Consider the following 15,778-nt stretch of genomic DNA (forward strand, 5'->3'; position numbering starts at 1 on the left):
CTGAGCTGCCACACACCTACAGTAAAATGAAGAATTTCCTTCGTGCAGTTGGAATTGGATATGATATGATCCATGTTTGTAAGAATAATTGTGTTCTGTTCCGGAAGGATTATGCCAACTTAAGTGAATGCCCGAAATGCAAATCATCAAGATGGAAAGATGGCGATGCTGTGAAGAGGATTCCTCATAATGTTCTGAGACATTTTCCAATTACACCAAGATTGCAGAGGTTGTTTCATGATGCTGAAACAAGAGAGGATGTACTGTGGCATTCTAGGAACCAGGAGTACAGAGATCAGAATGTAATGAGCCATCCATCTCATGGTAGTGAGTGGAAAAGCTTCAATCATAAACACAAAAAGTTTGCTGCTGACCCGAGAAACATTAGACTTGGCTTAGCTTCAGATGGATTTAACCCATTTGGCCACCAGAGCGCCACATATAGCATGTGGCCAGTGCTTGTTATCCCTTACAACATGCCTCCAAATGTCTGCACCAAAGAATCAAACTACATGATGGCCTTGCTCATCCCAGGTCCAAAAAGTCCTGGAAAGGATTTTGATTTGTTCATGGAGCCTCTTGTGGAGGAACTTCAACAGCTATGGAGGGTGTTCTCACTCGAGACCTATATAGCAGCCCACCAGCTGATTTCTTTCTGCGTGCTGTTATAATTTGGTGCATCATTATCCGGCTTTGGGCACTATGTCAGGGCGAACGACACATGGTTACAATGCATGTGTTCGCTGTGACAGGAATCCGCTGTCATACACAATACTTAGCAAGATCTGTTACATTGGACACCGCCGTTTCCTTGCCAAGGACAAGCCGCATCCTAGAAAATACCGAAGACATGTGTTCAATGCAAAGCATGAAAACCGTGATGCGCCAAAGAGGCTCACCGCCGATGAGTTGCAAGTGGAATTAGAGAAGGTCAGGCATATTACACCAGGAAACCATCCTGGTAATGGTAGCGGGAAAAGGAAGCGTGGCAGGGCAGAAGAGAGATTATTGTTTACCCAGCAGGTCCACTTTGTGGGACTTGGAGTATTGGAAAGATTTGGATCTGCGGCATAATCTTGATGTGATGCACATCGAGAAAAATATATGTGACAGCATTATCGGCACACTTCTTAATATTGAAGGCAAGACGAAAGATACCTTAAAATCTAGGATTGATTTGACACACCTGGGTATCAGAAAGGATTTGCAGGTGCAAGATGAAGGTAAACCACGGGATATGGCACCAGCTGTGTACGTCTTGGACAAGGTAAAAGAAAAGAATTCTGCGAGGTCCTGTCACGTGTGAGATTCCCACATGGATTTGCTTCCAACCCTGAAAGGAGAGTCAGTGCAGATGGAAACAAGGTACAAGGGTTGAAAACTCATGACTGCCACGTCCTACTTCAAAGGGTTTTACCCTGTTATCCTTAGAGGATTGGGCCGCCCTGACTTATACAGAGCAGTTGCAGAGTTGGGACAATTCTTCAGGGAACTCTGCAGTAGAAATATCAGGATAGATGCTTTGGAGCGTCTTAGAGACAAGATACCAACTATCCTATGCGACCTTGAGAAGATATATCCTCCAGCCTTCTTTGATGTGATGGTGCATTTGGCTGTTCATCTACCTGATGAGGCACTACTTAGAGGTCCAGTACAGTATGGCTGGATGTACCCTATTGAAAGGTGGCTAGGCACTTTCAAGGGCTATGTTAGGAACAGAGCTAGACCCGAGGGTTCCATTGCAGAGGCCTACATTGCTACAGAAGCGTTGACATTCTGCTCAAAATACATTGAAACAGCTGATCAGCTTAGCAAAGAGGTGGGTGAAGACAATCCCGGGCTCAATGTTTTCGATTATTCTGTTCGAGTTACAGGGAAGAGTCAACAAGAGGACAAACCTAAAGATTTGGACAAAATGGTTTGGTATGTGTTGAATAACTGTCCTGAGATACTACCTTATATCAAGTAAGTGCAGTACTGCAGCTTATACATCGTAATCTACTAAACTTGCAGCACATTCTTATATATTTAGATGTTTGACGCGATCACTATGTTGTGCAGCATCTACAAAGAGGAGTTACTGCCGCAAAATCCAAGAAACATTGACAAACTGGTTATGGCAGGATTTGCGAAATGGTTCAAGAACCATGTAAGCTTTTGAAGTGCACTGTCAGTTTTTTTAATATATTGAGTACATAAGATGATCAGCTTGTCTATTTTCTAACCATAGGTTAAGAAGATGCGGGAGGATGGGCAGGCAGTTGATGATGCCCTTTACTCACTAGCAATGGGTCCTGATACTCGGGTAAGACATTATGAATCTTGCGTTGTTGGAGATGTGCGCTACAACACCCTTGCACGAGACGAAGGCAGGAAGACACAAAACAGTGCCATCATGAGCACGGATACGTATGACAAAGAGACAACTGAAATGTATGCTAACATAACAGACATTGTTCAGTTGCAGTATATCTCCAGTTTCGAGGATCATCGGTGTGTGGTTCTGTTGTGCTGTCGTTGGTATAACCTGTTTTCCAGGATCGCAAAACCCAGAGCTGATGATTATTTCAAATCCATCAATGTCAAGGCGGCGTACCAGACCAACGAGCCTTTTATTTTGGCAAATCAAGCAACACAGATATTTTTCTTGGAAGACACATTTGCACGTAGCGATGACTGGAGAGTATTGCAAAGGTTTGAGCAGAGGAATTCGTTTAATGAAGTTGCACAACAAGATGATGCTTACACTGCTCCTGATGTACAAGATAACACAGATGTTCCTAATATCTTTGAGAACCATCACGTCAATGACGCCGGCGAAAAGATTGCCTGTCGTGCTGTGGACATACAAGAGTTGATCAAGAAGAAGCCAACGTTCGAGGACGTTGAGGACGAAGAAGAAGATGACACCATGGGGAATTACGATTCAGACTGATACACATGGCGAAGATGTTGACGCTGCTGCTGCGGATGATGATTACATTGCTTTTGTCGTATTTGCCTGTCAGAAGACGTTTTTTATCTACTATGTGAAATTGTGTTTGCTATGACAACTGAAACCTGATGAACATGTTGTTTAGTATTTTGCTGTGAGAACATCACTTGTTATGTATGCTGATTTGTGTTTGGTGATTGTATGACAACTAAAACATGATGACATTGTTGTTTAGTTGTACTCATATTTGGCTGTGAAACTTGAATTTGATGACATAGTTTGTTGTTGGACTGCAATTTGCTCGACGTCTTCGAATGAGAACAAAGCTGACCCGACAGGGCCTCTGCTATTTATTTATTTATGAGCAAAAGGGGATACCCCCTGATTTCCGTTAATAGAAATCATTAGATGTTCACAACACTACGCCCAGCCTGCTACACAGGTTTCATTCATTACTAGTTTCAGCAAAGTGCTCATGTCGTAGCCACTGAATACATCACGAGTGCTACATACACTGCAAATAAAGAGACAATCATCCTACAGAGCACATCGATTTTGCCCATTATCTTCACAAGCTCTTTCATCTCCTCATTGCTGTCAAGGCCGTTCAGCAGCTGTTGCTTGGCCATGATCAGAGGAACTGCATCTTTAACCTTCTGCTCTGCATCTTCCTCTTCTGCCGTTCCTTCAGTTACTTGTCCAACACCCCAACCTGCTGGTATTGGGATTCCTCGGCTAACCAAATAATCAGCGTAGTTGCATTCCCCCACATCAGCAACTTCCCAGAAATACAAATCACACGAATCTTCCCTTTTCTGCACGAATCAAATTGGAAGATCATCAACCAAACTATTAAAAAATCAGCAACTGAAAGCAGCAGAACAACACTTAAACATATTATTACCCCATGATTCGGGCATTTGTAGAAGACTCGGCCAGGGTTGAGGATTGTGGTTGAGACGCGACGGATGACTCTGCGTGATTTGCAGCAGTGGCACCACACCAACGGCAGCGGGTTGCGATGAGCAATCGGCTGCGGTGCGCGTGCCGGCGGGGTGTGATGAGACCCACAGGCGATGGTACGGGTGGCGACTTGGCGCATATCTGGTTGTTGCCTGCTGAAGAGCAGGTGGACGAGCAGCCAGCGGACATGGTTGCTGCGGCCAGAGCTTCTGATGCTAGGCAGAGTAAGTAGAGAAGAGGAGAAGCGAACGTTGGATATGTCAGTTTCATTACTTGCAGAGTAGCATAGCACCATATATAGTCATAGTCTAGGTTTGGATTCGAACCAGCTACAGGAGCACGTCTCTCTTTTTTCTAAAACTCGGCAACGTCTCTTTACTGGTACACTAGCTTGTTCTGTACGCCTTCCCAAGTCTTTGATTTTCTTTCCCTTTTTTGCGAGGAAGGAAGGAGGACAAAATTGAGAGTTCCTGGGACTCGAACCCAAGACCTCTGGTTGAAAACCAAGGGTGCTAGTCACTTATGTGGCGAACGTTCCCTGTGAGGAGGACGGCAGACGAACGCATTGTCCTGGCAGTTTTCTTCCTATATATAAAAAAGTATGCTACTTGGTGTCCGCTTAGTCAACAAATGATTGTGCTAACGTTGACCATTGGATTGACATTCAACGTCTGTCGCGTTTCTTCAGTCTCTTCTTCCTCGAGCCGCCAAAGCCAAACCAGCGCCGGTGGGACCGCCTGCTCCAGCCTCCCATGGTTGGCTGTGATCTTCCCTGGCTCCTGTTCGTTCCCATCCGAGGCCTCACCATCATCCTCCGCCTTGGTTCGCTTGCCGCCGCCCTCCGGTGTTGTCAACATGGTCAACAACCGAGAGGAATAAGGAGATGACTGTACATGGTGAGGATGACAGTAGGGACCCAGCAGCGCGCGCAGTAATTTTGTTTTTTCGGGACGGAGAAGGGTATCAACTGGGTTGTGCGGGACCCGTGGCCCGTCTAGCCCAGGCTTTTATTTCATATGTTTAGCACATGACCAACCCAGTTTGTTTTTTTCCATTCTGAAAAATGGCTAGCCAGCTATTTTGTTTTTTGCAGAATAACCAGCATAGGCCTACTTGTTTTTCTACGCCCTGCTGGGCCGGAAATCTTTCAAGACGAGGAGGGATGCATTTTGCCCAGAAAATGGGCTATAAGTAATAAGAAATGGGCTATAAGTAATAAGAAATGGGTTGTAAAATGAAAAAATACAGCAAACAGGCAATTAGTTCCAAAATAATGTTTTCTTTAGAATTTTGATATTTTAAATTTCATTGTTTTTGTGCGGGTAAAATTTCATTGAATTAAAATTAAGGTATATTTAGATTTAAAATTAATTTGAATCTGGCTAGAAATTTCGGGCTGTATGCTGTTTGGGACAGATTTGGAGGCTGACTTGTGGGTCTACTAGGTTGACGTGTACTTTGGCTTTGTCAACTTAGTCCACAAACGATTCTAGCAGCAGTGACCGTTGGATGTTAATCCAACGGCCGTGCTGCTTCTTCAATATGAACGATTCTAGCTCCAGTGACCGTACGATGTCCATCCAACGGCCGTAGTGCTTCTTCAACCTCTGGTCTTCTTGCTCCAGCCGCCCAAAGCAGCGCCGGTCGTGCCGCATGCTCCTGCCTCCCGTGGCCGGCTGTGCTGCCGCGGAGGCCTCACCGCCCCCTACTATTCCCACCGCTGGCCAGGCCCTGCGGCGACGGCAGCCTCACATCGCAGCCGAACCAGTGAACCCTCGTACTCCTCTTCGCGCGGGCTTCCATTGCCGCGTCTTCCCCGGCTCCGCGTCACCCCCTTCCTAGGCCTCGCCCTGGTGCTCTCGGCGCGGCCTGGTCAACATGGTCAAGGACATGGACTGTACGTGGAGAGGCTGGCAGCTGGGTCCACGGCCGCAGCAAGGAAGTGCCTCCTTATTACGCGGAAAATAATTATTCCTCCACTTGACAGCTGGGACCCACCGGACGGGCCACTGTATTTCACGAAAAAAATGTTTCCCCCTGACTGCTGGGACCCACCAGCTACATCTTCGCACGCAAGGAAGTGCGTCCGGGCAAAAAAAACGATTTACCCCCTGACTGCTGGGACCCACCAGCTACATCTTTGGACGCAAGGAAGTGCGTCCGGGCAAAAAAACGATTCGCCCCCCTGACTGCTGGGACCCACCAGCTACATCTTCGCACGCAAGGAAGTGCATCCAGGAAAAAAAATGATTTGCCCCCCTGACAGTTGGGACCCACCAGCTACATCTTCTTACGCAAGGAAGTGCGTCCGGGCAAAAAAAACGATTCACCCCCCTGACTGCTGGGACCCACCAGCTACATCTTCGCACGCAAGGAAGTGCATCCGAAAAAAAAAGATTCGCCCCCTTGACTGCTAGGACCCACCAGCTACATCTTCGCATGCAAGGAAGTGCCTGACAGTCGGGACCCACCTGGTCGAAGCATACGTAGCATTGTCATTCTGGTCGCGAATGTGTACGTACATATATACTGGTGGATTTAGAGGCGCGCACGTGTCATAGTAGAGGCGCGCACGTGTCATAGTAGAGGCGCGCAGGTAGCATGTACACATACGTACAGCGGCCAGGGTGCAAGAAAGAAAATACGGCCACGTATGAATACATACGGGCGGGGTCTCGAACGCCTACTCGCGCATATATACGTATGGCCAGGGCTCGTGTACATGGCTGGGTCGGAACGGAGAAACAACACCGTCGTCGTGTTCATGGGGAGCCAACCGGCTGGGTCGGAACGGAATGCGTGGTCGTGTTCATCGGGAGGGCTTGGACGGAACAGGCGATGGAAACGAGGCCCGGCGGACCGCAGAACGGAGGAAACAGCCTTGTGTTCGACCGGCCATGTTCGAAACGGTATCCTGTTCATCGGGAGGGGTCTGGCATACCGCAAAACGGAGGAAATGGACTTCCTACTGTTGAAACGGGGGTCCTGTTGATCGGGAGGGGTGTGGCGTACCGCAAAACGGAGGAAACAGACCTCCTAAGGTCGAAATGGGGGTCCTGTTGATAGGGAGGGGTGTGGCGTACCGCAAAACGGACAAAACGGACTTGTGTTGGAGCACTACAGTCAAAACGGGGGTCCTGTTCATCGGGAGGGGTGTGGCGTACCGCAAAACGGGACTCCACGGGATACTGTTCATCTCCACCGTCGACCTCCTCTAGCCTCCACGGGCTACTGTTCATCCACCGTCGACCTCCTCCAGCCTCCACCTGCACTGTTCATCCACGGGCTCCTGTTCATCCAGCCTCCACCGCGCGCTAATCCACCGGCTACTGTTCAACCACCCCTCTCCACGGGCTCCTGTTCAACCACCCCTCCACTGGTTACTGTTCATCCACCCCTCCACTGTCTACTGTTCATCCAGCCCTCCACGGGGTCGTCCTGTTCATCCAGCCCTCCACACCACGGGGTCCTGTTCATCCAGAGGCAACGCCACGGGTCCTGTTCATCCACTCCCACCGCTCACTGTTCATCCAAACCCCCCTGCAACACTTACTGTTCATCTAGAGAGGCAGCATCGATCGGCTTTAGTTAGCAGCAGTAGTGAAGGAATCGATCGCTCGGGTTCAGTAACACGTAGCCTGCAGTGCAATCGCTCGGGTTCAGTTAGAGCCCAACGCCTCGCTCGGGTTCAGTTAGAGCCAATGCTTCGCACAGACGCGCGTACGTGTACGAGAGAAACGTGCATCGCTCGGCCCCCGACCTCCCACCGTAACCAGGAACTCCCCGAAATTTTCCTCCCCCTCGCTTCTACCACGATTTTTTCCGTCATGGATGGCCCAAAGAATGGCATGCAACTGCGTCTTCGGCCTGCCCAGGACGAAAAGCCCATTTTTGGTCATGATTTTTTGTCATAGAAGTAGGAGGCCACCACATCTATGATGATACCGGGTTTTGTCACAATTATCATCATAGAAGTGTCATATGTATGACAGAAAAAATATTCGTTCGGCCCAAAATGTCACGAATGTGTCTTTTTTTGTAGTGAGCTGGGAGGCTACACGGCGGCGGCAGCGCAGTCCCCGGCGTAGTGTAGTGCGTGTGGCGTCCCTGTTGGGTTTGCGCGGAACACCCACCACACGCTCCACCGCTGGTGCCCGTCGACAGCTGTTGCCGGCTGCTGTTGCCGCCACACCACCATCAAAAGCAAGGACCATCGCCCGCTCTGCCGTCGTGGCCCGAAGGCGGGAGGTGGCCATTGTGGCCGCCACCCCACTACCGGCCACCGTGGCCATCACCCGCTCCACCACCATGCCCCGAAGGCGGGAGGTGGTGGTCATGGCCGCCACCCCATCATCGGCCGCTCTGGTTGCCAGCCCACCATCGACCATCCGGGTCATCACCCGCTCCGCCACCACCGCCCGAAGGCGGGAGGCGGAGGTGGATGCCGACACATGCGTCAGCAAACTTGCGCACTACACCCAGTTCCTGCGGGAGGAGGAGGAGCACCTCGTCGAGCATGCAAAGAGCCTTACTGCCTCCATGGCCGCGGTACATGTCGCCTCAGAGGCAGGGAATCAGGAGACCTATAAGGAGAACCACCGCTTCGAGAGGGATCAGCTGGAGCAGCAGTGGGCGTTCGATCTGGCGAGCATCGCCGAACATGCAGCAGCGGCAGGCACCGTATTGCATTTGTCTAGCTCATCAATAGGCTCCTCCTCCTCTGCCTCTTACTGAGCATGCTCGACAGAGGAGAGGCTGCCGGAAGTAGTACACAACCCCTTCGTAATAGTAGTAGTAGTAGTAGTAGTAGTAGTAGTAGTAGTAGTAGTAGTAGTAGTAGTAGTAGTAGTAGTAGTAGTAGTAGTAGTAGTAGTAGTATTTGGGGGCTATTTTGTTCAATTCATCTGACTATAGATGTGGTGGAACTGTACAACGTACTTAAAATTAGCTAGTATATAAAGTAGAACTAGTTATTTCAGTACGTGGTTGGCAATAATTGGGGAAAAGTTTGGTCGGTTCAGCTGTCGAGTTGAACTGTTTGTATAAATTAAGCACAACTGCTTAATCTATGAATGAAATCTATGCTTAATTACTAAATTTTAGTTGCAAAAATTAGATAGTGCTAGTGATTTTTAGCTGCATATTTTGACAAATCGCAGTGTTACAAGGTTGAAAAATGGAAATGTTACTATATCAACAAATGTCAATCTTTCAAGTTTGACAAATGGCAACATACCCAATATGACAGATGCAAATCTTACCAAATTGTTTGTAAGTGGTTGCACACGGGTCATCCAAAACAACCGTTTGCGTTGAAGAGATGCACAAATTCTGCTCTCGCTTTGCATACGGGTGTTCTATCTAAAACATTTGCAATCAAGAACTGCACAAATCCTGCTTGGCACATTTTCCCTTGGCTTCTTGGGGAAGCTGTCGATTTGCATACGGGTGTTCTAACTAAAACATTTGCGATCGAGATACAATATTAAACCCAAGAAAAAAAAGTATTTCCGGCAGTGGCGGAGGCAGCGTGCCACGCCGTCCTTGTCGTTGTCGCCCTCCGGGACGCCGTTGTTGAAGTCTTCAAGGCAGCTCAGAATGTTCTTCACTTGTAAATCAAACATCATGTCGTCGTGCGATCGATGGGCGGGGCGCGGGAGGACGGCAGCTGGTGGCGCTGAGAGGCAGCGGTCGACGGCAGCGTCCCATGCCACTAAGGAGGGCGCAGGCACGGGCATGGGCACGGCGGGTGCATCCAAACGCATGGGGACCGGTGCCGCGGTGGGTGGAGGGGCGCGCACGCGCACGGGCACGAGCATGAGCGATGGCGTTGGCGCTGGTATTTACACGAGCTCGCGCGGGTCCACGGAGACCTCGGTGACGCTCGCGGCTTCCAGCTCTAGGACAGTGCTCGGCGACCAGCCCGTCAATGCTACGGGGATGGTTGCTGGCGTGGGCGCGGGGATGGGAGCTGGGGCAGCAACAGCCTCGGCCAGCTCGTTCTGGGCCATGTCCATGAGGCCCCATTCCTCATTTTTTATCTCCTCTTGCTCGGATTCGACTTCACCAAACTTGAAGACTAGTGGCAGATGATCCTTCTGCACCATGGCGTTGGTGAAGGTCTGCGGGGCGGAGGGGAATGGGAGGCGAATAGTAAGGCCGCCCGTATTAAGCAGCAGCTCAGGTGCCATTAATGGAGAGGAAGGCGGGCGGCCATGGAAGTCAAAGGGCTCGATTCCTAGTGAGCCTACACAGCGTACAACTCGCATGCTTCCCGATGAGCCTGCACATGGAGGACCGCTTGCACGCCTCTCAGTCAGCCTACGCACCGGACTGCACTCGCACGCCTCCCGTTCAGTCAAGCAGCTATCCGCACGGCACCTCCTATAGCCATTAGAACAAAGACAAATGGCGTCACGTGAATGGTTAACATAACACACACGATTTGAATTATACAAACGTTTGCGAGGTTACAGTGGCAGCTATTTGTTTGAAAATGCCTTTGTTGGCTGTTATTCGAGTGCTTCTTCTCTCAAAATGGACATGAAATACCAAAGCATGTCGGGTGCCATTCCATAATAGCATGCCAAGTTTCATGAATTTCAGACGAGTTTTGGATTTACTAGAATTTAAAAACAAAGTACCTCAACATTTTGCCGACAATCAAAAGTGCCCTAGTGTTTGAAATTTATTCCCATTTCTTGCATGGGACCTAAGCATGCACCCAAGGACAAAGATTTGATTTTTCAACCAATTTATATGCACTAGAGCATGTGCATGTAGTTCAAATTTGAATTATGCACATAAAATGCCTAGAAAACCGAGTTAATGTATAAAAATGTCCAAACGAACCCCGAAAAATTGCAAAATTTAACACAACGCTCCTGTTCTATGTTGACACTAGAAAATTTTTGAAAGCAATAAGAGGCAGCGGATATCATTTCGTCCCCGAAGGTGGGACATTCCTACCGAAACCATCAGGCTTGTTGTGAGAAGCTCTGGTTTGTGAGAAGCTTATACCCAAACCTGCCCCAAATGGTACAAAAGTATTACCACAGCATGTCGATGCCGCTCCATGATAGCATGCCAAGTTTCATGAATTTCAGACGAGTTTTGGATTTACTAGAATTTAAAAACAAGGAATCTCAATGTTTGTGGCCGAGTGACGGTGGCAGGATGTTTGACATTCATTCCCATTTCTTGCATGGGACCTAAGCATGCAACCAAGGACAAAGATTTGATTTTTCAACCAATTTATATGCATTAGAGCATGTGCATGTACTTCAAATTTGAATTGTGCACATAAATGCATCGAAGACTCAATTAATGCATAAAAATGTCCAAATGAACCCCAAAAATCCCAAAAATTGACACAAGACTCATATAATTCTATGTTGACACTAGAAAAATTTTGAAAGCAATAAGAGGCTGCGGATATTGTTTCGTCCCCAAAGGTGGGACGTTCCCTACCGAAACCATCAGGCTTGTTGTGAGAACCTTTGGTTTGTGAGAAGCATATCCCCAAACCTGCCCCAAATGGGTCAATATTTTTACCACGACATGTTGATGCCGCTCCATGATAGCATGCCAAGTTTCATGAATTTCAGACGAGTTTTTGCTTTACTAGAATTGAAAAAATAGGACTCTCAATGTTTGCGGCCGAGTGACGGTGGTAGGGTGTTTGACATTCATTCCCATTTCTTGCATGGGACCTAAGCATGCAACCAAGGACACAGATTTCAATTTTCAACCAATTTATATGCATTAGAGCATGTGCATGTAGTTCAAATTTGAATTGTGCTCATAAATGCATTGAAAACGCAACTAATGCATAGAAATGTCCAAACGAACCCCAAAAATCCCAAAAATTGACACGACATATTGTTCTATGTTGACACTAGAATTGTTTTGAAAGCAATAAGAGGCAACGGATATCGTTTCATCCCCAAAGGTGGGACATACCCTACCAAAACCCTCAGGCTTGTTGTGAGAGCCTTTAGTTTTTGAGAAGCATATCCCCAAACCTGCCGCAAATGTGACAATATTTTTACCACGGCATGTCGATGCTGCTCCATGATAGCATGCCAAGTTCCATGAATTTTAGGCGAGTTTTGGATTTACTAGAATTTAAAAACCAGGAATCTGGCAGGGTGTTTGACATTCATTCCCATTTCTTGCATGGGACCTAAGCATGCAACCAAGGACATAGATCTGAATTTTCAACCAATTTATATGCATTAGAGCATGTGCATGTAGTTCAAATTTGAATTGTGCTCATAAATGCATTGAAAATGCAATTAATGCATGAAAATGTCAAAACAAACCCCAAAAAATCCCAAACATTGACACAACACTCGTGTTGTTCTATGTTGACACGAGAAACATTTTGAAAGTAAGAAGAGGCAACATATATCATTTCGTCCCCCAAGGTGGCACGTACCCTACTGAAACCATCAGGCTTTTCGTGAGAGAAGCTCTGGTTTGCGAGAAGCTTATACCCCACTATTGGAAATATGCCCTAGAGGCAATAATAAAATGATTATTATTTTATTTCCTTGTTCATGATAATTGTCTATTATTCATGCTATAATTGTGTTATCCGGAAATCATAATACATGTGTGAAGACCACAACATGTCCCTAGTGAGCCTCTAGTTGACTTGCTCGTTGATCAACAGATAGTCATGGTTTCCTGACTATGGACATTGGATGTCATTGATAACGGGATCACATTATTAGGAGAATGATGTGATGGACAAGACCCAATCCTAAGCATAGCACAAGATCGTGTAGTTTTTTTTTTGAGAATTGACAGTGGGAGAGCACTCCCACTGTTGTTTTATATATCTATATAAATGGGGTGTTTACATAGACATATACAATGCCAAACACAATCAACCAACTACCACCCCCTCCCCATGGCTTAGGGAGGAGGCAAACTACCAGCCTTCCACAGAAGGGGGCAAGAGCAAAGATTCAGCAAGGATCAACCTAGAGTATTACAAAGGTTTACAAATGAGCCTCGATGGGCCTCCTTGATTCTATATTGGAGCTGACTCAGGTCGTTTTTGAAGCATGAGAACTAGGACCCAATATCAGGGTCAACTCCTCAGAAGTGCTTGTTATTCCTCTCCTTTCATAAGCTCCACGCAGCAGCGAGAAAAACTTCCATGAAAAAAGGGCCAGGCCAGGAGTCTCTATTTAATCTGATGGCAGCGAGACGGCTATCAAAAGGGGACCAATGAATGCCAAGCTTGGTCCAGCAGGTCCTGCTAAAATCACAAGTGAAGATCATGTGGTCCATCATTTCTTCAATTGGCAGCCCGCAAAGGAGGCAATCAAAATCATCACGAATGTTGTAGTGCCTCCGTTTCAACATATTACGTGTGTTGAGCCTATCCAGGAAAAGCAGCCACCCAAACACCTTCAGTTTCATTGTACATTTTGATTCCCATAGGTGCTTGAACATGGGATCGGTTTGAGCATCTCGAAAGAAGAAAGAATAGTAGCCCTTAGGTCGAAACTCGGCCGCACCCCACATGTAGTGCCAAACATCCGTAGTTGACGTGGAAGGGCATATTTTGGTTAGCGTTAGCTGCATGTCTCAGATTTCGTCCAGCGCGGTTGGAGACACAGGGAGGTGAAAGGTTTCATGCAGATCATTGGAGGCCCAGAAGTCAGCAACCGAGATATCTTCATGCAGCGAAAAAGAGAAGGCACATGGGTGGGAGTCTTGCAGCACATCACGCGCCCAAAGATCCTTCCAAAGTAGGTTTGTCCTTCCATCCACCAACTGGACACGAGACACTCCCCTGAAGGTTGGTGTCAATTTTAGAACATCGCGCCACCAGAAGGAGCCGCCCTGGTCCACTGCATGGGGTATTTTGTCGATGTAGAGATTGTCCCATAACAGGTGAACCCAGGGCACATCCATTTTATTATAGAATTTATGGAGGAATTTTAGGAGCAGGGCTTCATTATGGATTTTGAGATTGATCACTCCTAGCCCACCTTTGTCTTTGGGACGACATACCATGTCCCAAGCCGCAAGAGAGTTGCATTTGTCACCTTGCTCGGTTTTCTTAGTCCAGAGACAGCGTCTTTTGATTTTGTCTAGGATTTCAAGAAGCTTGGGCGGGAATTTGAGTGTACACATGGCAAAGGTGAGAAGAGACGTGACTGAGGCATTCAGCCAGGTTAATCTGCCACCATAGTTCATCATAGCAATGGTTGACGTTAGGCGCCTTTCCAATCTCCAAACAAGAGGCATGAGGTCTTGGACTGTAGGCCGAGTGGTACCCAGTGGCAGGCCAAGATAGGTGAAAGGCAACGTGCCCACATTACAGCCAAAAATCCTAGCAAGAACATCCGCAGAGGAGGTGTCGAGGTTGATCGGTACCAATGTGGACTTTTGAAAATTGATTTTCAAGCCAATAGAGGTGGCGTAATCCGATAAGATCTCCTTGATCAAAGAAGCTTGACGGATGCACGCAGGCAAGACTATCAAAGTGTCGTCGGCGTATTGAATAACGGGGTAGTCAGATTGTCCAACACAAGGAAAGGGGAGCTCGATTTTGCCTTGTCTGAATGCATCATTTATGGCAGACTGCAATAAATCCGCAGCGAGCACAAAAATGAGGGGGGACAGGGGATCGCCCTGTCGGACACCACAGCGGCATTGAAATCGTCTGCCTGGCACCCCATTGAGAAGGACAGAAGAGTGCCCAGAGGAGAATAAACATTGGATCCAAGAGATCCATTTGTCGTTGAAGCCCATATGACGCATAATCTGGATCATCGGGTCATGAGCAATTGTGTCAAAGGCCTTTACAAAGTCAAGTTTGAGCAAAACTATCTGTCTGCCTGAGTTGTGACATTGGTGTAAATACTGATAAGCCCAGGCAAGGCAATCCTGTATAGTCCTCCCCTTAATGAAGCCATATTGGTTGCGATGAACTAAGTCCAAGATAGAAGATTGTAGCCGATCTGCTAGAAGTTTTGTAATCAGCTTCAGGCAGCAGTTCAACAGCGTGATCGGTCTGTAGTCATTAACTGTTTCCGGGGAGTTGATTTTAGGGATCAACGTGATGAGCCCATCATTGATGCTGCTAATGTCCAGGGTGCCAGCATAAAATTGAGCGCAGAGATCATAAAAATCGTGCTTGATGATAGGCCAACATGCTTTGAGAAAAGCACCACTGAAACCATCAGGGCCAGGTGCACGATCTGGAGGCATGTCATTAACAACTTGGTCAATTTCTTTTTGTGTAAACGGCTCGGTCAGAGCATCAAGATTATCAGATCTTCTGATGAGGTCGGGCAGAGAGAATTTCATCTCAGAGGCTGAAGTGGAGCCTAGACGATTTTTATAAGTGAGGAACAAGAGGGCTTCTTTACTAGTATGATCATCAAAATAGCACCACTGTCATCATGTAAGCTTGCAATGTTATTCTGTCTGTATCTTTCTATAGCAATGGCTTGAAAGAACTTGGTGTTTTCGTCGCCAAATTTGATCCACCTAATAGTGCATCATTTTTTCCAATAAAGCTTTTGATATTGAAGGAGCCTGATCAAGTGAGGTTTTAGAATTTTCCTGAAATTAGCCTCTGGTATAGTGAGTGTGCGTTTGTTTTCAAGCTCGTCAAGGTCAGCAAGTACACCATTGCAGTTAGAAATGGCAACAGAGAGATGGGAGATGTTCTTACTCCAGTGTTTCAAAGCATGTCTCAGGGCTTCGAACATGCGGCAGAGTTTAGTGGCAGCATTCTCAGACTTAACAGGCCTTTCCCAAACATTTCGTACAACATCCATAAATCCTGGGTGAAGGATCCAGTAGGACTCAAAACAGAAGATCTTACTGCGGGGAATCTTGGTCTCAATA

The sequence above is a fragment of the Triticum aestivum genome, chromosome 3B, assembly GCF_018294505.1.
Source record: "Triticum aestivum cultivar Chinese Spring chromosome 3B, IWGSC CS RefSeq v2.1, whole genome shotgun sequence".
Taxonomy (NCBI): domain Eukaryota; kingdom Viridiplantae; phylum Streptophyta; class Magnoliopsida; order Poales; family Poaceae; genus Triticum; species Triticum aestivum.